The sequence below is a fragment of the Microtus oregoni genome, unplaced genomic scaffold (assembly GCF_018167655.1).
Source record: "Microtus oregoni isolate MIOR12 unplaced genomic scaffold, Mior012 000050F_012, whole genome shotgun sequence".
In the NCBI taxonomy this organism is placed as follows: domain Eukaryota; kingdom Metazoa; phylum Chordata; class Mammalia; order Rodentia; family Cricetidae; genus Microtus; species Microtus oregoni.
In genome coordinates, this window is record NW_024543236.1 from 71744 (window position 1) to 99662 (window position 27919).

General features: G+C 42.7%; 1 long non-coding RNA gene across 1 annotated transcript; it reads left to right on the forward strand.

Annotated features, from left to right (window-relative positions):
* LOC121436964 lies at window positions 1-27645 on the forward strand. Its single transcript, XR_005972885.1, has 3 exons — window positions 1-19; window positions 2738-2832; window positions 27344-27645. It is a non-coding gene; the product is annotated as an uncharacterized LOC121436964 (long non-coding RNA).
* The last annotated feature ends 274 nt before the right edge of the window (window positions 27646-27919 follow it).

The window sequence follows — 27919 nt, forward strand, 5'->3', positions numbered from 1 at the left end:
AGTCATCATTGCCACCAATGTGAGTGTGTGTGTGTGTGTGTGTGTGTGTGTGTGTGTGTGTGTGTGTGTGTGATGTGTACATGGCTGTGTATAAAGGGTCTGTGAAATGAACAAAGAAGAGGAAGATGTCACTGCACATCTTTGACTTGACTGGATGCAGACAGACTACTCCATCCTTATATTCAGTACAGTAGAGTGACAAGATCATGTGGGACTCACCAGGTGAGTCATTTCCTTTTCTCTTCCCATCTGTGTGACCAGCAGCTGGTCTGTGATGCCTTATAGGAACACATCCTGTTGAGCAGGTCGCAGCAAAGAGCAGCACACTGTGAAACAATGGCATTCATAGACTCCCCAGATGACTGAACCCTGTAGGGGTCCCTTTAAATGACCAGGACTGAAATGGAAGCAATCCCCATCAGACCATTTCCCCGAATGGGCCATGCATGACTGCATCACATTTGGAGGGATTGCTTATTAAGATGGTAGAAATCTGGATCCACAACAGACACTGAATCATGCTTATTAAAATGGTAGATATCTGGGTCCACAGCAGACACTGATTCAAACCCTGGGAAGTGGGGTGTGGCATAGCCACTTCTTTCTGATGGCTGTCCATGTTAAAACGTATTGCTAGTGTGTTTGATATTCTGTCTTCCAGGATATGAAGTCACAGACTGCTTAAGTCCATACCATGTTCTCTTGTTACTGCCTTAAATACCAGTGTGTTGCATGGCATATCAAATAGACAAATCAATTCCTTCGTGTACGTTTATCCAGATATTCACATAGTGGCCTCTTTAGTGAACACCTTGTTCCTGCACTGTGAAGACTAGCACGGGTCCTTGTATATCGTGTTAGATAGGCAAACTGTCAGTAAGCAGAAGAAATCAGTAATCACAGCAATTCCGTGTATTATTGGCGCTTTAAAGATCATAAAGGGGACAGGAAATAGTTGTGATGGGGATTGTCGTATGTGATGTTACCCCCAAAGGTTTCAGAAGTTAGCATGTGATCTGAGTCCTGAATGGCAAATAGAAGCAAGACCGTGCACAAACCAAGTTGTGGGCGTGCTTGCTTCCATGGAGAACAGTGGATCTAAGAGCAGAGAACAAGGCTAGTTGCCAGAACCTTGAAGACAACGTGGACACTGCTTGGGGATAGGACAGAAAGGAAAATGTTGTCATTGTCAGCTGTGTATGACATTTGGATTATATGATCTGTGTGGAAGGTGAGTTATGGAATTGTCATGATATGTTTCCTTTTGGTACAAGGTGACTTGGCACTGAACAGAGAAAGGCCTGGGGAGGGCGGGATGAGGTAGTGTGTGGAGACAGTGGAGATGGTTCCGAAGACAGGGGAGGGATGGAGGTATGAAAGAGGGATGAAGCCATGCTGCAGTGATCAGCAGGAGAGCTGCCCTGTGCAGCCTTGTCTGGGAGAGGGCAGATAGCACCTGGATGCGCTGTGCATTTTCCTTGTGGAGACATTGCTCTAACATCTCTGGATTTGTCTGACCACATGGAGACACAGTGCTTCCATTTACTGACATCAGTTATTCCACGTGTATTGACACAGGATAGTTTGAATACCCAAACTAGTCATTGTAAAACTTAACAATTTGATAACGAGTTGCTGATGAATAATTTTCAGATGTAAAGTTTTCTAAGTACAGCTAACCGTAGCATAATTTCCAACAGAATAAGAATCTAACATTTGTCTCTTAAAAAGTGAACCCAAAATTCAGTGTATTTTTGAAAATGGCTGTTCTACAGCATGTACTGCTCTTGGCAGGTTTACAGATGAAGGAAGTGAGTAGGTTTTAGGCAAAGTTGAAGTGAAATCAGTCTCTAAATTCTGCAGCAACTGTTTGTCCCTATTTCTCCAGAAGAAGACTGCCTTTAGAAATGCTTATTTTTGACAGCTGGGCATGGAGCAAACATTCACAAGACAGAGGCAGTTGGATGTCTGAGTTCAAGGCCAGCCTGTAATTCCAATTGCATATATCAACATTAGTCTGTCACATATGCAGGAACTTGTGACTGGTATTTAAAGCAGGTATTATCACTAAAGACCCCCAAATTAGCACATGAGCAGTGTGATGCTCTCAATTCACAGAGTGGGAAGCACAGCTCAGAGCAGAGGGTCTCACTCTGTTTTCTCCTCACAGAAATTCCCAGCCTGTGTTTGGAGAATGGGTCCAGGACATCCTGGCTCAGGGAACCAAAGTTGCTGGGGCTAGGAAGGTCCCACATCTCTCTGACTCTAGAAAAGTGGTTCAACCTGTGACTTGACCCCTTCAGCAAACGTCTATCTCCAAAACTATTTCCATTGTGATTCTTACCTGTAACAACTTTACAGCGATGATGAAGCAACAGAAATAATTTTCTGGTTGGGATCACCACGCATGAGGGACTGTATTAAGAGTCACGTCACAGCATAGGAAGGCTGAGAACCATTGCTGTACAGACATCCAAACGCAGAATCCGGCTTCTCAGATATCTCTGGGATCCCTTCATCATTGTCCCCATACTCCTAGGGAGGCACAGCCCCACATCAGGACACATACACTCACATCTCCGTGCAAGGGAAATCCTGTTCTTCTTTCTCCGTCATTTCTATTTCCACACACTATGCTATATTTCCAAATTTTCTTTTTTTATGTCTTCAGTACTGAGCTTAAGGATGTGTCTGATTCTTTGACCAACCTTTTTCCTGTTTTGTGATTCTTCTGCAGGGTCTGGGTCATTGGCTGTGCACACACATCCACAGACAGTACAACAACAGCCTCTAGTCCCTTGTTGCTGACCTTTGGGAAGCTGGGCATGTAAGGTAGGTTTGCTGGCAGGAGACATGCTCTCAGGAACAGGATGTCCTTGCCAGAGGCTGGACTCGAGGATGCTACAGCACTTAGATCTGCCCAGCATCTGACGGCCCTGTCCCAAGCTCTTCACAAATGTGGTGGGAGCACATTTGGGGATTTTTAAAAGTGGTCCCTAGACACTGCTATTGCTCCCCTGGCTGTGCACACATTCCCAGCTATATTCTTGATTTCTCTGGTAGCTGTTCAATGAGAATGCTATACCATGAAAAGAAATCACTGGTGAATTTAAAAAGCCACAGTATGGGAACTGGCGACATAGCTCTCGTGGCAGAATGATTGCCTAGAATGGAAATTGCTCTGTGTTCTTTGACCCTCTGGGCATGTTCACCCTCACCTGTAATACCAGCACTCAAGGCGTAGAGGGAGGAGGAAAGAGACAAGAGAGTCATTACTGTTTATGAGAGTATGGCTCCCAGCCCCCATGGCAGATAGCTCACAACTGCCTTTAACTCTAGCCCCATCAGGAGTCAATGCCTCTGCCAATCATGTGCATACCACAGACAGACAGACAGACATAATTAAAAGTATAACTAAAATCTAAACAAGAAAAAAAAAGAAGCATCAACTCCAGGTCATTGACCAAGGGGAAAACACAGTGGAATTTAAAATATGAACATTATAAAGGCTAACGGAATCTAACAGTCTACAGTCTGGCAGGGGAGATGACTCAGTGGTTCAGAGTGCATTCTATTGTTGCTGAGGATCCAAGGTAGTTTCCAGCATCCATTTCCAACATCCTTGAAGGACCATACCTCAGCTCCAGGAAGGTATGACCTCTCCTGACCTTTGGAGGCACAGGAATTCATGTGTACATACACATAGGAATATACACAACGTAATTATTATTAAGTTATGTACATTTTAAAATTATGTACAAATTAAAATAATTGTTGTGAAACAATGAAGAAAAATGGTCAAATGCCAGGCAGTAATGAGAACAGTTTTCATCAGCGTTAGGTGGCAAATGCGTGCACTTCCAGCTATTTGAACACTGGGGTTACACGATCATTACTGCTAAGAAGTTTCAGAACAGCCTTAATAGCACAGAGAGGCCCTGCCTCAAAATGAAAACCAAACAAAAACCAGAAATATCTCAGAAAATGTGAAATTTCTTAGAAAAACAATCTTAGAGTACATGGTTTTTCAAGAGATGTGGATCATTATAAAATAAATTTTTGCAGGGAAATCAATGATAAAATTACTTATTTCGTGGGAATTCAACAATATACATGTAGAAATGGAATGAAAATGTTACTGGGCCGAGAAGAAAACAGTAGCATTAAGAATGTGTTTACATTAAAATGAATACTTGAGCTGGGGCAGTGTGGTAAGCTGGGAGGACCAGCAGCACTCTGAAGGCTGAGGGAGGAAGGGGAAGAGTCCCAGGCTGGGCTGGGCTGCTCTGAGACTCTGCACTAAACACACAAAATAGTTAGCAGGACTATTATCATTCCATTCACTGTGGGAAAGTTTCAGCTTAGTTCTGTCATGGGAAACCATCCTCTTTTCACTGGATGTTAGGCAGAGCCCTGTGTGTCCCTGGCAGACACATTAAAGATTACCATCCCCTAAATGGGGAAGTGACTTCCTCACCACCACATACAGCAAGGTGCACAGAAAATGGCGGCTGGGACTCTACTCAGATAGCTCACTCTCTGGAGATTTCCCTGCAGACAGCCCTGTGCCTTAGGGGTAGGAATAAGCCCAGCAACAGACACAGATTTCCTTATGGTAGTACATGTGCTTTCCTGTGGTGTTTGAAATTTCGTATCCAGGAAGGAAAGTACTTTAAAGTGTAAACTGAGAAAAATGCTTGTGCTCGGGTGGTAAAAGTGGGGCTGGGGAGACAGCTAAATCAATAAATTGCTGGCCTTGTGGGCATGAGGCCCTGAGTGTCATTCACAGAGAGCATCATCAAGAAAATGAAGTTAAACTACAGCAGGAAAAGTAGTAGGTGTGGTGGGACATGCTTGTGTGTGAAGGTGGAGGCAAGCCTATCCCTGGAGTGTGCTGCCCAGCCAACCCAGCCTGCCTTGCGTGTTCCAGGCCAGTGAGAAACCTTGTCTAAGAAAAACTTCAGGGGGATGGCGCCTGAGGTACAACACCGGAGGCTGCCTTCTATCCCCTGACCACATGCATGTATGCATACAATTGCAGAAGCACACACATATGCACACGGGCACACAACCACACACTGGATAAACGATGTTTATACCTTCTGTACTTTAGAAGTAGTCATTGTGTTCCGTTTCTGGGCAATGAAGTAGAAGGACAAATGGAATCTACTCTCATGCTCTGTGCATGCCTGTGTGCATATGTGTGTGTGTGTTTGCACACAGAGCTCCACCATCTCTATCTAATGAGGCTGCTTTATGTTAGCCTTAGACTGGGATTGGTCTCCAATCTCGGGTTTACATTTGATATACCTAAGATGTCAAGGTTTATGTACCAGGAAAATATACTGAAGTGAAAAAACACTGCTTTATCTCCAGAGGTAAGGTCCCTTCAAGTCCAGGTCACAGCCAATGTTCCCTCCCACCCAAACATAGACGCCACTGGGCCCAAGACTCTCACTGATGTAGTCCCCATTATGGCCAGGAGGTGGCATTCAAACTACATGCCTACATTTATTTTCTTTAAAGGGGCTGATGTTTTATGGAATAGCAATGCGTTTTCAGTGTGTTTGGAAACTTGATACAATACTAGAGCAGTTCCATTTATGGATTGCAGCAACTGAAGTGCTCCACAACTCACTTCATCCTCCCTGAGTGTAAAGTGGGCAGTGCACACGGGATACAGAGTGGTGCTCTGTAGAGAATATGAATGTGGTGGTCACCTTGAATCCCCTGACACTGGAATGGATGGATTTCCTAGACTTTCCATCTCCTCTCCAGGAGGCTGTGGTACAGTCCCCAGATCGCTGCCTCCCAGGCAAGTTGTATCCTGGTCAGTCACTGCCATTGTGTTGCACCATGCCTGCTGGGGACTTCCAAGAGCAACCTGGTGTTTGTGGTGTGGTTGCCATGTACTTTTCCATGAATATGGTCTGCATATGGTTTAGATGTAATATGTATTCACCCTTACGATTTAGACCAAGCTTGGGGTCCCTTCTCTGTTGCACGAATGTTTCCAAAGTATTTCCTTTACCTCACCCTCATTTTGGAGCCACTAACTAGATACTGAAAGAGAAATTATCCCCTGAGCCCTACAAGAAGAGATAACACAGAAGAAAAGAAGCAGGAACCCCAAGTCCCTTGACAGCCACAGGACATTGACTGAGCTACTGTTCTATTGCTGGGAAGAGGCGCTGTGCTGAAGAGAATTTACAGAACAAAGCATTAAATTGGGAGCTTGCTTTCAGTGTCAGAGGGTTAGTCCAGTACCATCACTGTGGGCAGCATGGCAGCAGGCAGCCTGGCAGGGCACTGTAGCAGAAACTGAGAGTTTACATCCTGATCACAGGCAGGAGGCAGAGGGCTTTTGAGTCATCAGAACTCACACCCAGTGACAAACCTCGTCCAATAGGGCCACACATCCTAATCTTTCTTAAACCATCCACCATTGGGATTGAAACATTCACCAAAAGAGGCGTATGGAGATCATCCTCATTCAAACTACCACCGACCTATAAGGGATTTCCTCTGCCCCATCAAGCTGCAGAGGGAGAATTGTGGTTGGCTGAGTACGCATAAGTGCATAGACTAGAATCGGTTCCAAGATGTCAGTCATTAATAGAAGAGACTACTGTGTGACATTTGGGGAGAGCAGGAGGCCATTCAAGTTACTTGTCGGAAATAATGTGCTCTTCAGAATACAGTAGTCCCCTTTTGGTTCTCTTCATGGATACTGAAACTGTATACTGAAACTGTAAAGGCCTTGAGCACACAGGAATTATACAAGATTTAGTGAACGTACACACACACACACACACACACACACACAAACATACATACACACACACACACTTTCTTCAGCCATGTCATCAATTTATTTCTGTGAATTAGTAGTTTATGGTGGGCCAGGCATCATCATTCTAACCCCACATCTACATGTCTCACACAATTCCTTTTTCCCTTCTTTGATCTGCTCAAGTGGATTCCCATGGAAACCATTCAAAGAGACTGCCTTAAACTGTCTGGTCCACAAAGAAAAACAAATGCTGCCCTGGGAAACCAAGGAAAATTTGGCCCATCCTTCAAATAGTGATAGCTATAAGGCCCCACCCTGCTCCTGGCTATATCTCCCTTACAGAGGGGAGGGAGGATAAACCTTGTGTGGTGTCTGTCTTGGAAGTTATCCTGGGTGCGGAATAGATTTTTTTCTGATTCTGCTTTCCATGTGATAGTGCAGTTAACATGTCTCCATACTTAACCAAGTATGGATGATCTATAAGAAAGCAATTTGTTTAAGGAGGACATTGAGGTTACACCAAGCACGTGACTTCCCTTTCCCACACTGTGGAACTAGAACCAGAGCTACAGGACACAGAGAGGAAGAGGAACCACGTCTTCAAAGACAAAGACAGGCAGAGGGTCTAGTCTGAGCATGTAACTCTCCTGATTTCAGGAAATGCTCACCACAGGTTTCTCACATAGCAGTCACCTCCTCTCAGCTCTCCCCGTGGGTAGTCTGAGAGCAAAAAGACACTCTTCTCCATTGCTGGAGAGAATGCAACTGTTCTCCAAGCCTATGGATGGATCTTATGCTAGTGAAAACCTCAAGCGTGCATTCTGGGGACCAGGGATCTTTCTTCTAAGGATCCATCCCAAAGAACACAGAAGGGGACACAAAGACTGTCAGAGCAACACTGTAGAACTCCAAGAGGAGAACTATGAAAATCGTCTGTGGGAAGGAAAGAGGGACAGCATGATCTCAGGTGTATCTAGGACTGCTTTCCTCTGCTTCCTGACAGTTTACCCATATAACACAATACTCCAAGATCCGTGGTAATCTCAGTGCAGAAACACGGTGCCCACAAAAGAGGCCAGTATGTGAATAGCTGGATAAACATATCTAAAGAATTGATTTGCCTATTTGATATGCCATATAAGACACCGATATTTAAGGCAGTAACAAGAGGACATGGTATGGAATTAAACAGTCTGTGACTCCATATCCTGGAAGACAGAATATCAAACCCACTAGCAACACGTTTTAACATGGACAGCCATCAGAAAGAAGTGGCTATGCCACAGCCCACTTCCCAGGGTTTGATTCAGTGTCTGTTGTGGACCCAGATATCTACCATTTTAATAAGTACTCCCTGCAAATGTGATGCAGTTATGCATGGCCCATTCAGGGAAATGGTCTGATGGGGATGGCTTCCATTTCAGTCCTGGTCATTTAAAGGGACCCCTACAGGGTTCAGTCATCTGGGGAGTCTATGAATGCCATTGTTCCAAAGAGTGCTGCTCTTTGCTGCTACCTGCTCAACAAGATGTGTTCCTACAAGGCATCACAGATCCGCTGCTGGTCACACGAATGGGAAGAGAAAAGGAAATGACTGACCTGGTGAGTCCCACATGATCTTGTCACTCTTGCTCAGGTAACAGGCTGACAAGACCACACCACACTTGGTTCTTCTCCAGGAGTTGGTTCTGCATGGAGAGTTCACTGTTTTCTCCCCTGTTCTACTAGAAGCCAGAGAAGGAGGAGAGAAATCTCATGGGGAGGGGAAGAAGGCGATGAGAACGCTCATGCACTCTACTGTACTGAATATAGGGATGGAGTAGTCTGTCTGCATCCAGTCAAGTCAAAGATGTGCAGTGACATCTTCCTCTTCTTTGTTCATCTCACAGACCCTTCCTATACACACCCATGTATACATCACACACACACACAAACACACACACACACACACACACACACACACACACTGGTGGCACTGATGACTCACATACTGGAAACAAGGGCTCATGTCAGCTTCTTGTCAACATTCTGCGTGTTCTCTCTGCAGTCCTGCTGTTCTTCTCATAGAAGAAACCAGACATTGATAGACAGAGGACACAAAGTGTCACTGACAATTAGCATTTGCTGGTGACAGTCTTCCAGGGATGGTCAGATAATCCAGAGTTCTAGGCAGATAACAAGTGAAGAGCAGGTCCACCTGAATGTGTGTCCTCCCATGGGCACATTATGGGATAATTTAAGCATCACAATATATAATGATGATCTATTGAGAGCTCACCAAGACCAGCTGGACTGTGACTGAAAAAGCATGGGATAAAACTGGACTCTCTGAACATGGCGAACTATGAGGGCTGATGAGACGCAAAGGACAATGGCACGGGGGTTTGATCCTACGTAATGTGATGGCTTTGTGGGAGCCCAGCCAGTTTGGATGTTCACCTTCCTAGATATGGACGGAGGTGGGAGGTCCTAGGTCTTACCACAGGGCAGAAAACCCTGACTGCTCTTTGGACTGGAGAGGGAGGGGGAAAGGAGTGGGGAGAGGGGGAGAAGGGGGGGAGGAGGGGGAGTAAGGGGGGAGGAGGGGGAGGGAAATGGGAGGCTGGGAGGAGGTGGAAACTTGTTTTTTTTTCTCTTTTTCTCAATAAAAAAAAAAAAGAAACAGAACTCTGTGAGTTCAAGGCCATCCTGGGCTACATAAGATTGATCCAGTTTAAAAAATAAACAAAGTCAGGTAGTGGTGACTCACATCTTTCAGCAAAGTTCTTTGGTGTCACACACCTTTAATCCCAGCATTAGGGCGATGGAGACTGAAAGGGATATGGCTGGGCAAAGAGAGGACTATAAGGTGGGAGGAGATAAGAGATTCAGGCAGTCAGTCTGAGGTCTTGTAGAGACAGGATGCTCCATTTGGTCTGAGGTTTTTGTCGAGGAAAGAACTAGTGTCTGGCTGCTCTGCTGTTCTGATCTTATAGCTCCAAATACTTAATATCTGACTCCCGATTTTATTATTAAGACCAATTAGAACTCACGCTACAATCACCTTCATGCGATGGAATATGCATGTGTCTGTTCTCCTTAAACAGATCTGTAGATCCAGTGCAATACCAAGAGAACTCTCAACAGACTTTTCATAAACTAATGGGCTTATCCTGGAACTCATAGGAATATGAAGAACCCCAGCTTGAAAACAACCTTGAAAAGGGACAACCTTGGAGGATGAACACCTGACTTCCTAAACTCCTTATAAACATAGAGAAATGAAGACAGCGTGCCTGATTGGAAATGACAATAAGACAGAAAAGAATATGAAGGGGACAGAAGAGTCACACATGTGTGAGGGGACACCTTTAGCAAAGACACAAAGACACTTCAGTGAAGCAGGCATATGCTCTTCACCGAGTGTTTCTGGGACTCCCTGTGGTGTTTGGGAGGAACAGCCCAGTACAGTGACCAGCAGCCTGAGGATCACCCTGTCCCATTAATAACCTTGACCCTGGTGAAGGTGGATCTATGACTAAGCTGCATAAAAGAATTTCAGGAAAAGCCAGAATACAGCAAAGGTTGTGGGATTATTAATGTTTTGGACAGAAGCTCACATAGAATATGGATGGCTCATGCATGAAGGCCTGAGTGAGGACTAGAGAGAGACATGAGATTGGGTGTCATTGCCAATGGTGTGTGAGGAGGGCAGGAGAGTGAGAAATGTGAAGATTTTTATGGCTCTCAAAGTTACATTGTTTAAAATTACATGTAAGAATACTTTGAGTCTTTAAATGGGTTCTGTTTTCCCATTAGGAAAAAATATACAATTGGTTATTCAAAAGTCAAAAATGAAAAAATAATCTTTTGAAATGTTCTTATCCCTTTTAAAATTTCTTTAAGTAAATTAAATTGTAAGGTTATTAGGTGAATTTACAAGTATTCTTGTCCTAAGTAAGCACAATTCATTAATTTATTTTTATTTGTTTAATGTTTTTCCACAGGGAATATATGCACCACATGAGTGAGTACCTACTGCCCACAGAGGGCACCAGAGTTTGAGATGTCTCGGAACTGGAGTTACAGACACTTGTGAACCATCCGGTAGGTGCTGCATATCAACCCTAGATCCTCTGGAAGACATCCAGAGAAATTAAAGAATGAACCCTATCTTCAGACTCTAGTTTATATTTTGTTATTTTAAAACTTTCTTTGAGATGTCTTAGAAAAAGCTGCATTATATCTGTAGATAATTTCGGCTCTATCAGTTGGGTTGAGGTTTCTTGAGTGTCAGTTATAAAAATATAAATTAGATCACAGGGTGAGAGACTCTTTCTCCTCTCATATCCCCTTCAATGCCCTGTCTTTCTGTCTTATTTGGGACAAGCAGACATCCCCATGCACAACTATAAATATAGACAAGTTGTTAGTCACAGGATACAAAAGTCAACCCAAAATGAACAAATGATCTACACAGGACTAGAGAGACATCTTCGAGGTTAGGAGTGCCTTTGGCTATTGCAGATGACCTGACTTTAGTTTCAGGCACCTATATGGGGGCCCAAAGTTGCCTATAAGTCCAGATCCAGAGGAACTGACAGTCTTTTCTGGTCTCGGTGGGCAACTGAACTCAAACGTACATATGGCACACACAGACATACAGGCAGACACTCAGTAAATAGTGAAAATAATCTAAAAGGTAATTGATCCAAAATACAACCTAAATATGAATCATGTAGCAGAAAACAATTGAATGAATTATAGATAAACTTCTTAGATATGACAAACCCCCTTTCATTAAATGAACAACTGAATTGTTAAGAACTCCATAAAGTGAGAATATGTCCACTCTACCAAATATATGTTAGAAACATATTTTTCTTACCTGGGAAAATGAATGTTGGAACTTGTGTATCAGATGACAGTCTTCTTGTTTCCAGAATGCATAAAACCTCAAAAAGAGTCACTGAGAAAATAGACAATTCAGGAAATAAAAGTTGGCCAGAAGGGTGAGTAGATGCTCCACTAAGAGAAACATACAGCAGCAACATCCTTAACACTTAAGGAAGAGAGACAGATGACTCTGAGGGGACTGTCGACACCCCCATAAAATTCTCAGAAATAAAGACTTGTCATACAAAGACCTGGCAGGTTGTGGAGGATGAAACTCTCATACCCACTGCTGGTGGCCATGGAAAACAGGACAGAGACTTGGAAAAGTATTTCCCAATGTCTTCATATGTTAATTGTCATCTGGCCATCACATTCCCAAATATATAACCTGGAGAAAGAGGACATATTTTCTTTTAATGATTTATTTATTTCAGTTCACACCAGCTTTATATACAAGACACTGAAATTGAAAACAACCTAAACAATAGCCAACAGGTAAAAGACTCATTTCCCAAAACTGGCATGGCGCTCCCTACTGTCTGTAACTATGGTGCCAAGGGATCCAATGCCCTCTCTTGGCCTCCACAGGCACCAGAAATACATTTGCTCTTCATACCTATATGTAGGCGAGCATATACACACATGAAATAAAACTAAATTATAAAACTTTCAGCGTAGCTATACATTGCGACACCATTTAATAGTAAGAATGAACAATTATCATGGGCAACAAAATAGATAAATTTAAACATATATTCAAGATGAATGAAGGCCAGATGTCTCTGAACTCTGGTTCTATCCTAATACATTCCAGCATATATAAATTTATCTATAATATCAGATTGTTGTATTTTCCTGCAGACAGGATAGGGCAGTGGTTGGGATTGAGAACCTAAGGAACATAGAAATGAAACTTTATGGATTGGTAAATAATAATGAAACTTATACCTACCTGAGTATAAGAAGATGTCTATTGTCATTATGGGGAAAAGTAGAAAACTAGTAATTACGTTTAATGTTCGATGACTTGGACTTCAGAGATGGCTCCATGGTTAAGAGGACTTGCTGCTCTTATAGAAGACCTGGGCTGGGTTCTCAGCACTCACTTGGTGGACCACAATGGACTGCATATCTGTTTCTAGGGGAAACAACACCCATTTCTGTCCAAAGCAGCACACCCTGATCCTGAAACCAGAGCAAAAGAAACATACACTGACCCTGAGATTAGAATCAATTCACTGGCCCTGAAACCACAGACAAAAGTTTAAACAGGCCAGTGAAAGAAACACACTTTGCCCCTGAAACCAAAGCCATAGAAACACACTCTTCCACTGACCAATTCGGCAAAAAACTAACCAATCTCTCAGAGACTGTAACAACAAAGCTGCAACAACTTGGCTGGGGAAACCCTCCCCTACCAGTGCAGAGCTGTTCATTTGGGGAAAACTTTCCCTGAAGCAGGGCTGTGAGCTCCTAAGCTTATGGTGAATTGTGGTATTCCTTGCCTCCCGACTGCCAGGATCCCTTTCCATCTGAGCAGCAATGTTTACAACATATACACACAATTTTTAAAACATTGCAGTCATTGGGTGCCGGGAAGATATCCCCAGGCTGCCTGACACCGTTCTGTTCAGGCAGGTGCCACACACCCACAGGCAAGCCTGCATTGTCAAAGCCTGGGCTGGCGGGAAGACATTCACAGGTCGACCCGGTACTTCCAGGAAGCCATTATGGTGAGCAAAATGTGTGGTGGAGAAATGGGAGAGAAAGAGCAGCCGAATGGTTCATGAGCTATGAAAAGAGGGACAATGGAGGACGTGAAGGTGGTGAGGAACAAGCTGAGGTGGGTGGTCTTCTTACCACGCCAACCATCAGGACTCAAGCTGTTTTTAATTGATATGTCTGGGTATGTGTTAATGTCCATGGTCCATGCTGCCACTAAAGGGTACACAGAAGCCTGGAGTCTGGGCTGTGTCCACTGGCCTTGTTGGTGTCCTAGGGCTGTGCTCTCACTGGAGTGTCCCTGATCTGAGAGACGCATGCTGCCAACCGGGGCCTTGGTGTTGTCCATTCCTGAGCTGCTGCCAAGGGTCTTGTCTGGCTCTGTGGCCCTACAGAGGCCAGGGTCTGAGTTCATGTCCATGGCTCTTGTCAGCATTGAAGGCCATGTGGTTGTTAGAGATCTGGACTACCACCTGGGGCCATGCTGGTGTCTGAGTGTCATGATGACACTGGGGCCATGCCGATCTGTGGGGCCTGCATTGCTGCTGTTTTGTTAATATAGTTTCTGTGTGATTACTTGGGTCTGGGTGGCTGGGAAACCACAGTGAAGTATGTTCACAAGAACGGGTGCTGATGGCATGGCCATAGGACAGCTGCTCTGCCCCTAGCCTGAGGGGGGTATCTCGAGTGGGCTGGACTAACAAGCTCAACTACATCCTAGGCCCATATTCAGGGCCTTGGGTTGGCCCATCCTAACATCTCCCCCATCATTAACTGGCTGGAACTCGTAAAGGGACAGGTCTTCTGGAATGATACCTGTATGATCTCCATTACTCATGGTGGACCCGGAATGTCTGAGGTGAGTTTTGGTGAGGGTACACTGACGATGGGTACCAGAAACCAGAGGCCACAAATGAGACAAAAGACTTATTGCAATAAATGTTTGCAACAAGAGCTGATTGGACAAAATGGTGTGGTATGTGATCACCAAGGATCCCAATGCCACTAAGATGAATGACCAGATGTGTTGTATGGGGGGGAAAGATCGAGGGGCAAAGAGGTTGGTCGTTGGCTTGGGTTCAGATTTTCGTTTGTTTTACCTTTGTTTTAGTGGCTTATTCTCTTGTTGGGTGAGGGGCATATATGCAGGTACCTCAAAACAAACAGATTTGGGTTCATGATGTGAAATTCCCAGAGGATCTATAAAGAAATTATGTTGAAATTGTAATCAACAGAATTTGTTAAAGTACATTTCTAAGTATTTGGCACCAGCCTGGTGCCCAGAGAAAAGTCTCTGTTAAAATCTAGAAAAGTTTGTGCTACAATCCCAAAGAACCTAGAAAACAATGAAGACCTTAAGAGAGACATACACGGATCTAAACTACATGAGAAGTAGAAGAAGACAAGATCTCCTGAGTATATTTGGAGCATGGAGACCATGGGAGTGGATAAAAGGGGAGGGGAGAAGAAGGGAGGGGAGCAGAGAAAAATGTATAGCTCTATAAAATCAATAAAAGTTTTTATGTTCAAATCACATTCTTAGCAAGTCTGTCAAAGGAGTCTTTTCACATCCATCTGAGACATTCACGCTTATCACTGGTGATGGTTTAAGCAGGCATTATCACTACAGGTTCAAGAGATTTGTGGATGAGCCATTCACATCCCTTTTCACAGAGCCGGGAGTTGGGCGAGTGCAGGCACTGATGCCTATTTTATTTTCCACAAACACCCCACCTTTTCCCAGAAAATGGTTTATGGTCATTCTGAATCAGGACGGGTACATGCTTGTATATCCAGAAGCCTCCATGTCTTTCTCCCTCAGGAAGTGAAGCAGCATTTTCTGGCTTGCATCTAAGAGTTTTATCTTCCTGTGTCCATAGGGGTCAGCCCCCACCATAGGGCACTCACACTCTCAGCTCAGTCCCATTATTGGGGGCGGGGAACGTCTGCTGTCCTTGTCATGTATTCTTGTGTTCCATAAATGTCATCTTGGTTTCTATGACCACAATCTGGCACAAGCTGCATATAGAGATGCCCTGCCCATCCTCCCTTGTGCCCTAGACTTTTTCTGAGAGCAAAATGCCTTTGAAGACCTTTGGGCTCTGTGAGAATGCACCCTGAGAGAAAGCAGGTCTAAGTAAGGTTGCAAGGATGTCTCAGGGGTTAAAGTGCACTGTGCCACTGCAGAGGACCTGAGTGGCTTACAATTTTCTGTGACTCTAGATCCAGGGGAACCAGTGTCCTCTCCTGGCCACCATGGGCATGTGAATTCATGTGTACATATTTCACACACAAATACACTCCAATCTCATGACGAAAAATAAAAATAAGTTAAAACTGAATAATCAATCTAAATAGACAATATAATAAGTAGACAACCTAAATACCTTCAAGCTCAGGAACATGGATTAAAAACAAACTTCTTACCAGACCCAGAAAGACAAATGTAATATGTACTCTCTCATGAGTGACTTTTAGACATAAAGCAAAGAAAAACCAGCTTACTTTCCACAACCCCAGACAACCTAGAGAAGGAAGAGAGACATTGCCGGTCTACATGGGAAGGAGAAAAAGATAAGAATTCCTGAGAAAACTGGCCGTGGGGGGGGGGTCAAAGGAGAGGAGGAAGGGGAGAGTATAGGAAGGTAGGATAGCGGAGCGAAATGTATAGCTCAATAAAAACAATAAAAACCAAACTTCTTAGATATAACAAACCTCTTTTCATAAGTTGAGAAGCGTGTTGTTAGGACGTCCATCAAGTGTCAGATGTACACTCTTCCAAGTAATGGTTGATAAATGAAGACAATGCCCTGATGGGGAAATACAAGTTTGAAAACCATGCACAAGATCAAGGAATTCTTGTATCTAGGATACAGAGCATCTCACAGACATCATTAAGGTAAGTGCTACTTATATAATACAACAGATGATTCTAAATGACCAATCGTACTGATATCATAAGAAATGTAAATGTATATGAATTTATCAAGCAAAGAAAATACTCTTCAGGTTGCCTGTTAAGATAACTACTGACTTTTAAAGCACATACCCCTTAAATGTTACACTGAACACTTAGAAATGAACAAAAACATAGTAGCCAATTACAAATAAAAGGAAACCTGAGATAAAAATTCTGATATTTGAGAAATGCTTAAAAGAATATGCAATTAAGAGATATCTTTGAAACCCACAATAATTCTATGGGCTCAACTTTAGTGGCAAAATGTTAATTTTTCAAGGGATATAGCAATCATGGGCAGTTTTTTTTGAGGAATGTGATGGCTAATCTTGGTTTTCAACTTGACTATATCTGAAATCAACTAAAACTCAAGCATCTGAACACTCCCGTTGGAGATTTTCTTCACTGAATTATTTGAGGTGAGAAGACCCACCCTAATCTGGGCAACATCTCTGTTGGAAGACCACATCAAATAACATGGAAGAGGAAAGCTTTTGCTTTTGTGTGCCCTCATTCTTACCAACAAGTTCATCTACCCTGCTTCTGAGGCCTTGGCTGGAGGTGAACCTATGTTTTGCGGAGTCCAATACTGAACAAAGACTAATAGCAGGTCCCTAAGAATCCTCTAGAACTCCCATGCCAATTGACAACCTCTGAGACATCCAGTCTTGTTGACTGAACAACTACCATTTATGGCTTTTCTGTGCAGGGACAATAGCCCTTAATGGACTAGCTTGACCACATTCTATCAGTTATGTTTCTTTAGAGCAGTGATTCTCAACCTTTGAGTTTGACCCCTTTCACAGGGATCAGATAAGACCATAGATAAACAAAGATATTTACATTGTTGTCCATAAAAATAGCAAAATTACAGTTATGAGAAGCAATTAAATAACTTTGTAGTTGTAGGTCAGCACAATATGATGAACCGTATTAAAGAAAGGGTCACAACTTTGGGAAGATTGAGAACCACTGCTTTAGTGAGATCTGACTAATGCAACGGATAAGGAAAAGCTCAGGAACAATAGTAGATTGGAACACACTGCTTTCGATGCAACAATAATCATATGGGAAATAATACATTGAAAAGATTTATGAAAGCTAATTTCCCTGTAGATCCTATATGTAGCTCAATGAATTTCTGAAACCTGATAGAAGACAACCTACTCACTCTCCAGATAAATATGGAAGATTCACCAAAACCAACTCCACATGAAGCTGTTAAATTTGTATACAAATGCACATATGTATTGAAATATTTCAATTTGCAGGTGACTCAATGGAAAAAGACAGGCACATGTAATCCTGCCTGCCTACTGAGTTCAATACCCAGACCCATGAGGTGAAAGGAGGGAACCAATCATCACAAACTGTCTTTGATCGGCACACATGCACCTTGGAACTGGTTCCCTGAAAGGTACACACACACACACACACACACACACACACACACACACACACACTTTTTAACCCCAAATAATTGGTCACCATGACAGCTGCTTAGAGATCTATAGTACTAAGTACACCAACGTGTGTGTGTGTGTGTGTGTGTGTGTGTGTGTGTGTGTGTGTTTGTGTGCGTGTGAGCACACATTTGTGTGATCACAGGTATGGAAATGTCATCGTACAAGAGAGGAGGTAAGAGAACAAATTATTTTGGAGCCAGTTCTTGTCTTCAACCTTTTGAGGCAGAGTTCTCTAGTTTCTGCCGCATCCACTGTGTACTCCAGGGTCCCTGGACCACAATCTTTCAGCCAGTTCTCATGCTTATACCTCCCATCTTGCTGTAGGAATCCTGGGATTACAGATGTGAGCACCACATCTGGCTTTTACATGGGCTCTGTGATCTGAACTCAGATCATCAGGCTTGCCCTCGAAGTAAGCACTTTTCCTTACTGAACCATCTGCAAGTCAAAAAACAAACAAACAAAGAAGCAAGAACAGAACAATTTACCCAGCCCCTTACCGTTTCAGAATTATAAATCAAAGGTGTCACTTTTCTTTTTACTTTTTCCAGACCCCAGTAAAAATCCTAAGCCTGCCTGTCCTGACACTGTGGACATCTCGTTCTTTTTGGGAAAACCATTGTCCTAAACGTGCTCCACCACCAATGCAACTGCTTATTGAACCTTCCTAAATTCTGGAACCTTAACTCAAAGGCAATGACCTTCTCTACCCCTCTAGTCCATTTTGTTCCTCCTGACAGTCACCGAAACTTACAGCTTGCCTACATTTTGTGATTTTTCTTGGAAAGAAATAAGATTATTCTTTACCTTCAGAGAGAAACCCAAATTGTCCACTATGTAAAATAAAATAATACTTAATCATCAGTTTAGAAATGAAGGGGTTAGAAAAATAAACTGCAAGATAAGTGTGGTACAGAGTGACCAAAATCTCTGCACTAAAGAGAAAAAGGAAGGAAGATGATGAAAAGTCCCAGTCCAGCCTGCTTTACATAGTGAGTTCCAGGCCGGCTAGAAATACATGTCAAAACAAAATCAAGCCACAGAAGAATATATACATAAATGAAGGGATAAAGCGTACCCAAGTGTGCTGGATAGTTTTACATCAACTTGAAACAATCTGGAGTCCTCAGCCAGGAGCGAGCCTCACTGAGAAAATGCCTTCATAAGATCAGGCTGTAGGCAGATCCATACAGCATTTTCTTAAGAGTGACTGATGGAGGGTGGTCCTGGTTCAATAAGAAACCAGTCTGAACAAGCCCTGTGACCAATCCAGTAAGCAGCACCCCTCCATGACTTCTGTACCAGTTCCTGCCTCACGGTGCCTGCCCTACTGAAGTTCTTGTCCTGACTAACTTTACGGTGAGCAGTGCTGTGGAAGTGAAGCCAAATCAACCCTTTCCTATCCACCTTGCATTTGGTCATGGCATCTTTCACAGCAGTAGAAATCCTGGCTAACCCAAAAAGAGAAAAATATTCCAAGAATGGTGAACTCTTTGCATCCATAAATGTAGGAGAAGACCCACGTTTTCCAGAAGCTCAGTAAAACAAACCAGACTCAGTAAGGATAAAAGACCCAAGTTTTCTCTCAGATATTGAATCAAGACTTGAATTCGTTTATGAGTTGGCTGTGTGTGGTCATGCTTGCAGGTCATGAAACTAGAATTAGACTACAAGGAGAAGAACACGGGCTTAAAAGAGGATGGAAAAGAGAGGGCAGTGAAATATGTGGGCCATGAAAACAGAAGGTGCAAACTACTTGTGGATGGGAACACAAAGAGATATGCCTAAAACAGTGTTGATTAAACCAGGTAGCGTATGAACCCAAGAAATACATGAAATGATTGATATAGGCAAACTTCAGAAAATAAAAGCAAAAAAACCTTGAGATCACGTTGAAGGAATTCTGTTTTTGGTAGAAGAAAAAAGACAAAAAGAAAACCACGTAATTACAATGAGGCATGTAGTCCAAGGGATAAAGCACAATATTTGTTAAAGTGCTGAAATAGAAGCAATTTTCAAATCTGAATCTCTTGGTCTACATATATTATTCTCCAGGGTTATAGTGGAGATAAAAAGATATCATCAAAAGTAAACATAAGTGTTTCTCAATATGAGACATACTGCTAAAAAGGACTAAAGGAAGTTTACAAACAGAAGCAAATCTATAGATGTTGTGGGGTGCTGCGGGTTGCATTCCACCACCCAGCTCCCACCACCGGCTAGCTTTACCCGAAATAACAACACACAAACTGTATTCATTTAAATCACTGCTTGGCCCATTTCTATCTAACCTCTTCTAGGCTAATTCTCACATATTAATTTAGCCCATTTCTAATAATCTGTGTTGCGCCCCTAGGTGCGCTTACCAGGAAGATTCTAGCCTATGTCCATCCTGGGCCTGAGCTTCATAGCGTGTGTCTGCCCAGGAGCCAGGAGAATGGTGTCTCTCTCAGGCGTCTGCTCCCGAGAGGAGAGCTGTGGAGTCTGAGCTCACTTCCTCTTCCTCCCAGCGTTCTGTTCTGTTTACTCCTCCCATCTATCTTCTAACCAATAAAATGGGCCAAGGCAGTTCCTTTATTAGCCAATGACCTTCCTCCATCATTTCCCCTTTTTCTGTTTAAACAAAAAAAAAGGCTTTAACTTTAACATAGCAAAATTACATATAACAAAACAGTTATCAAGTAAAAGTTACAATAATCTTTATCATAACTAAGGAAAACTATAACTATAACTAACTATTCTTAACTCCATCAAAGACTCCAGAAAGATACAATACTACCTAAGCAAACAAGAAAAAAGCAACTTTTAAAACTCTAGAAATGACAGAGACATCTTGCTGCCTGGATAGTCACCCAAGGTTCCTCTGTACCGTTGGGGCATCCATCTTCAGCCTTCAGGCCCATGGTATTCAGCAGACATTTCCATAAAGCAGGAAAATTCAAAGTCAGTTCAGTCACTATCTGTTGTGTCCTGCAGAATGTCTCGCAGACTCTTTCATGAATCAGGAACCCCAAAAGATCATCTCACCTTAGGCAAGTTCAGTAGTCCTCTCTCTGTGGGTTCTCTGTGTCCAGTTTATGCAATAGTCCAGGCAAGAGCAGTTTCTTGCCCAAATGGCTATCAAACTCCATAAGGTGCCTCTTCGATGCCCATCTTCCTCTTGAAATAGATTGGTGCTGCCAGGAGCAGAGTGACTCATTGTCATGAAAAGTCCAAAGTTATTAAAACATTTAAAATGCCATATTCTATAATCTTTGAAAGATATGAAGAATGCCTATCTAAAATATATCTATGTACATCTAGAAAATCTTAACTAACATGACTACAAACTTGACTATTATGATTATCTATTAACAATCTATATTTCTAATTATACATTATATTTTTAAATGAACTACACAATCACAATACCTTAATCAAGATCAAGAAATACATATACATATAACAAAATTGACCTTAAAATCCATACCAATGCAAATTATTCATACCTATATCATTTGCCCCTTTAAATGTAAAAGAACATTTATAAACAATATTTGGGGACATGGGCGCAGTTTTTTCTCTCCAAACTGCTTCCTGCTGAATGGGGGTGTCATTAATTAGGTCTTTCGTGGTATAACCTGTGTGCTAGTTTCATCTCAGTTGGCAGTTGAGCGAAGCAATTTTCTGAAGATGTTCACAACAACCCTTCAGGAGGGCGTGGTCCATCATACCATATCGGGATAAATGCAATCCACAAGGTCTGATCCTCTGTGAAAACAAAAGAAGAATCTCTTTTCCAAAGTATCATATCCTTAGATCCAAATTCTAAATATCTATGTTGGATTAGTTCAGCAGCATTTATAAATAAATATCTTTTAGCAGCTGTTGCTCCTTCCTCAGCATTCAAATAATTCAAAGAGAGCATAATAGCATACAGTATCAAAATTCTCTGTGTATTTTCCATCTTTGTGCAGCTTTGTTTTAACCTCTATTTTGTTTATTTTTACTTTTAACTCTTTGCTTTTTGAGACAGGTTCTCTGTATCTTTGACCTGTAGTAACTCTGTAGACCAGGCTGTCTTTGAACTCTCAGAGATCCACCTGTCTCTGCCTCCCAGGCATTTGGGATTAAAGGTGTACACTACTACACCTTGAACTCACAGAGATCTGTTTGTCTCTGCCTTCTAGGCACTGGGATTAAAGGCGTGTGCTACCACACACAACAACTCTCTTCCTTTTTTTGTTTTTTACTTTAAGAACTTCAACTTTTAGTCTGCATATATTTTTAACACACTTTAAACCATTTAAAAATTTTCTTTGTCTTTGAATCTCTCTTTACTGTATATCTCTCTTTTTCTGACCACATGAGTCTTTAATTTACCAAGCAATATCAGTAGGATTAAAGGTGTGGCTTTGCCGACTGGATCCAGCCCATTCCTTAGCTTTCCAGCCTCTTGGCTGAGGTACTGGCTGTAGCCATGTTTACTGCCACAACTCTATGGCATTTCAAGGTCCCTGCCAGCAAGCGAACGTCAGCAGCCTGTGCTTGCAAACCACACGAACCGCCTGCGTAAAAGAGTCAGAGTTTGCCCTGGCAGGACAGCCCAGAAAGCCGGCATTTTTATTTTTATTTTTATTTATTTTTTTTTCTTTTTTTCTTTTTATTGAGAAAAGGAAAAAATAAAAACAAGTTTCCACCTCCTCCCAGCCTCCCATTTCCCTCCCCCTCCTCCCACCCTATGCCCCCTCCTCCCACCCTTCTCCCCCTCCCCCCACTCCTTTCCCCCTCCCTCTCCAGTCCAAAGAGCAGTCAGGGTTTTCTGCCCAGTGGAAAGTCCTAGGACCTCCCCCCTCTGTCCATATCTAGGAAGGTGAACATTTAAACTGGCTAGGCACCCACAAAGCCATCACATTACGTAGGATCAAAACCCCGTGCCATTGTCCTTTGCGTCTCATCAGCCCTCATTTTTCGCCATGTTCAGAGAGTCCAGTTTTATCCCATGCTTTTTCAGTCACAGTCCAACTGGTCTAGGTGAGCTCCCAATAGATCAGCTCCACTGTCTCAGTGGGTGGGTGCATCCCTCGTGGTCCCGACTTCTTTGCTCATGTTCTCCCTCCTTCTGCTCCTCATTGGGACCTTGGGAGCTCAGTCCAGTGCTCCAGTGTGGGTCTCTGTCTCTATCTCCATCCATCACCAGATGAAGGTTCTATGATGATATGCAAGATATTCGTCAGTATTGCTCTAGGATAGGGTCATTTCAGGTTCCCTATCCTCAACTGCCCAAGGAACTAACTGGGGACCTCGGCTTGGGCACCTGGGAGCCCCTCTAGAGTCAGGTCTCTTGCCAACCCTAAAGTGGCTCCTTTAACTAAGAATTGTGGTTCCGTGCTCCCCTGTCCAACCTTCCTTTATCCCAATCCTCCTGTTTTCCCAAGGCCTGACCTCCTTCCCTTCTAACTTTTCTCTCCCCATCTCCCCTTACCCCCATCCCACCCCACCCCCAAGATCCCAATTTTTTCCCCGGCAATTTTGTCTACTTCCCTTAGCCAAGAGGATAACTATATGTTTTTCCTTGGGTTCCCCTTCTTACTTAGCTTCTTTAGATTCACCTATTGTAGACTCCGTGACCCTTATTTATGGCTAGAAACCAATTATGAGTGAGTATATCCCATGTTCATCTTTTTGGGTCTGGGATACCTCACTCAGGATAGTGTTTTCTATTTCCATCCATTTGCATGCAAAATTAGAGAAGTCATTGTTTTTTACCGCAGCATAGTACTCTAATGTGTAGATATTCCATACTTTCTTCATCCATTCTTCCATTGAAGGGCATCTAGGTTGTTTCCAGGTTCTGGCTATTACAAATAATACTGCTATGAACATAGTTGAACAAATGCTTTTGTCATATGATAGGGCATCTCTTGGGTATATTCCCAAGAGTGGTATTGCTGGGTCCAGGGGTAGGTTGATCCCGAATTTCCTGAGAAACCGAAACACTGACTTCCATAGTGGTTGCACAAGATTGCATTCCCCGCATTTTTAAATGGCGCAGCTTTTTTCCTGCTATGGCTGAAAACTGAAAAGCATGCGTTCAGCTTTTCGTCAACACCATTTAAGTGTTTCGTGGCAGGACCTCTTAAGAGCTGCAGGGTTTTGCAGCTGAAGCTGAGTCAGGAAGCCTCTCTTAGATGAGGCGCTTGCTTGCCTCTAGCAAGCAGAGCAGACCCGAGAACACAGCGAGTCTAGTTGCCATCAAACAAATCGTAGCACTTTACTCCAAATGCTCTATTCAAAAGCTCTGTCTCCCTCAGGAGCCAGAAAGAGATCGCAATGGCGGCACAGCCCCAGGAAGTCGCACTTTAAAATGACACAGCGTTTTTTCTGCTACTGTTGCCGAATCAGGAAATCTCTCTACAGCATGCCACCAACGAACAGCAAAAATCTGTGTTAAACTCTCTCTCCCTTATTTGTAAGCCTTCTGAGGTTTTTTAAGTGGGTTTAGTCCATCACATCGGGCGCCAATCTGTAACGGCGTAAACAAATGCAGACAGATTGTAAAAAAATATATATCTATAGCTTTAATGTAGAAATAGACTTACAGAACCACCGTTCCAGAGGAGACCAGGAAAGCAGAAGCAATGGCTGGGAGCATGCTCACCAAATTTATAGGCAGACATTAGCCCGAGGCGAACACGCCCCCCAAGGGGCGGGACCTATCCCTACATATAGAGGAAACATAGAAATATCTGGAAGAAGGAAAAATAAAATCAATGCAGAAAATGATTAAACAAAACACAAATTTCATTTTCCTCTTAATATCTCTCAGTTCTGTGTGATGTTTTAAGCAGGAAGCATAGTGATGTGATGTGGTCCTCTATAGACATAGAGTAAATGTATTGTAGATTTTGTTCTTACAAGGGGTGATTGTGAAGGAGCTATAATTACAATAATATCAAATAGGGTTAGACTCGCAGGCAATCACAATGTTTGAGTTCCACTCTCTAGCTCTTATCAGGGAGATCTTGGATAGCTGCTGTAACATACTTACTCCAAAGTGCTTTGGTCTTTCTATCCAGCTGAGATGAGAAGGCATTTATGCACACAGGATCATGTTTAACCTCAGGATTGCTAATGAACAGAAGATGAGGTATTGTTATTATATTGAATGGATAAGGATGGGGGAAGGGATCTAACTCACCCTTTTGTCCCAATGTTCTGTCCGGTCTGGCAGACATCACAGCACACTGGGTTCTTCCATACAAACTCCTGCTTCTGGGTTGCAGATATTTCCCTTTATGTTTACACTAGAAGGTAGCAGAAGGGAAAAGAAAACTCATGAAATAGAGGAAACCAGGATGAGGAAGCACATAAATCCCAGGGGATGGAATGATGGTGCCTTGTCTGTGCAGACGACATCAATGGAAGGTACACAATGATGTTTTTCCTCCTCCCAGGTCATCTCACCACCCTGGGCATATACAGTGATAACTGTGACTGCAGACACATACTGGGAATGTGAGCTTGTGCATTTCCCATTCCCATGGCAAGAACTCCCCTTCTCTGTGTGCACTCAGGCCCCTACTTTCATGCCACAGCCTTCCATGGGCAGCACAAAGGGGGCAAGGGAAATCGGCCAACCACAAAAATACACAGGTTTTGTTTCCTCTCCATTCAGGCCCTGAAAATGATTCTTTGAGGTAGGCATCATTACTTCCTTTCCATACAGGGGCTCAGAGAGTACAATGCGTAGACCCAGGAAATTCTCCAGAGGCACCAGATGAACACAGATGCCATCTTAAAAGGATTCCTCTAGCCATACTGGGACAAAGGGAGCATGGAAATAGAGAACAGCAATAGAGGAAAACAGTTTGGGAAAATGGGTGTTGAGCCATACTGATATTGGTCAGCACATGAGTAAAGAACTATGGAGATAAGTAAGCAGTATACTACACACCAGGTCATCATTGAAGAGGACCAGGAGAATTATAACACATAGCCTATCACAGCAGTAAGTGATTAACTAACTTTCACACATATATATCCAGGGACATATTTGCACAAGCATGAGTATATACACAACACACACTAACAAATGTCAATGTAAACATACAGCTCTCACCTCGAAGGAAGAAGAGAGTTCATTCTGGAGTCAAATATATGTGAGTAAACATGAGTGAGACAGGTTTATGTTAGTACAAATTGCATGTTACAATGTGGAAACAGTTTCATGAAGTTTTTATAATCACAGAATGAAGAAACTATAGACTCTCCTTAAGTACATGGGTGATAATATTAAGTAGACTGTTATGGTAAAGCAGAGAAAGCTCAGCTACAGGCACTAGCTGCTATGTGATGAAAAGCAGTCCTTTGACTGGTAGAAAATTAAAGCTTTGTTAAGGAGACATATTCTGATATTTTAAATGTCAGGTCCAACGTCATCTGTTAGTGACAAGCTGTTAAGTAAGTCCAGCACAGGGGGCCCAAGGAGTGGCTACTCATGGGCTCAAGAGAACACAAAGGAAATTGTAATTAGGCCCTGGGACTGCGACTTCCACCATCTCCATATCACTGCAGGTCTAAGAGTCAATCAACCAGGCTTTGCAGACCAGCCTCTGCCAAGGAATTCCTGTACACACACACACACACACACACACACACACACACACACACACACACACACACGACACCTCTCATTCTCACTCTCCTAGCTCCCTGGTGTTTACTGAGAGCTCAAGGGGTACAACCACGTTAAAACAGATTCATCTCTGACCACACACAGGATAGTGAGAGCTACAAAATTATGTATGTCTTTTGCGTGTGATATCTGTGACGATGGCCATGGACTTGTCTCTGGGACATTTCTCTCATTTGTTTCTGACTGTCAATAATAACCTGTAAATGCTGATAAGGAAAGGGGGAGAAACTGCATTACACATCAAATGAAGTTCCCATCACGGAATAATCCATGCTTTCAACAAAAAAGATTATATCAGACTTAAGAGTTCCATATGTCTTCCCAGGGCATATGCCTTTGAGGTTAGGTTATGCAGGGCCTCTCATTTAATAAATTATTTTCCTATGATTGTGGTCACATTGAGAAAACTACTTTGCATTCATCTGCAATTATTAACCGGCTTTTATACTTTCTTGTAATTCTCCTTCAATCCATATTTTGCTGTGTGACTGAAATATAAGTATGAAAGATTAGCATTCTCCTAATGAATTTTACACATAACATTACTGCATGTTTTAAAATTGTTTTATTCCACTTTAGTTTTAGTTCTTTCTTAAACGTTAAGATTATAACTCTAGATTTCTAATAATTCGTTCCTGGATGGTATGTGTTTACTTCTTTTTAAGTGTTCAAGTTAACATTTTAATGCCTTTGTTTCAGATATATGTCTTGAAAAAAGCAATCATTTTAGAGTCTATTTCAGTCAGCAATAAGAACATCGGTTATTTTTGGCTTTTGTTTTGTGTTTGGTAAGTTATGTCCATTTACATTTTTTACATTTATTTGTCTGCCTATTTTGTGTGTCTGGCAAGGCCATACATGATCTACAGTGTACTTGTAGAGGTCAGAGGACAACTTGCAGGAGTCATTTCTCTGCTTCCACAATGTGGATCCTGGGGATCCAACTGAAGTCATCAGAAGCAGTACTCGGGCTTCTATTACACTTTAATACGATCTACATATAAGGTGAGTCATACAGTATACCTTTTTGTCCAACATATTTACTTGTAAACATTCATTGCAATGAGTCATTGAACTTGTTCATGGCCTCTAGTTTCTGGTACACTATCATCATGGGACCCTCAACAAAACTCCTCTAGGATATCCTGCAGTCACCCCAAGTAACAGAGATTCTGCAGGTATTGTTCCGCAGGACCAGTCAATTCCAGCATTCCAGTAGGCCTTAGATGGTGTAGATGTTAGGATGGGCCAAGCCAAGAACCCCAATATGGACCTGGGTGGTAGCTGAGCTGATCAGCTGCCTGCCTAAGGATAGGGCCGAAGCCAGCTCACCTATGCCCATGGCACCAGGCCCAGTTTTCCAATGCCCATGGTGAGGTGTGGGACTAGCTCTCCTGTGAAAGTCAGGGCCAGCTCTTGACACAATG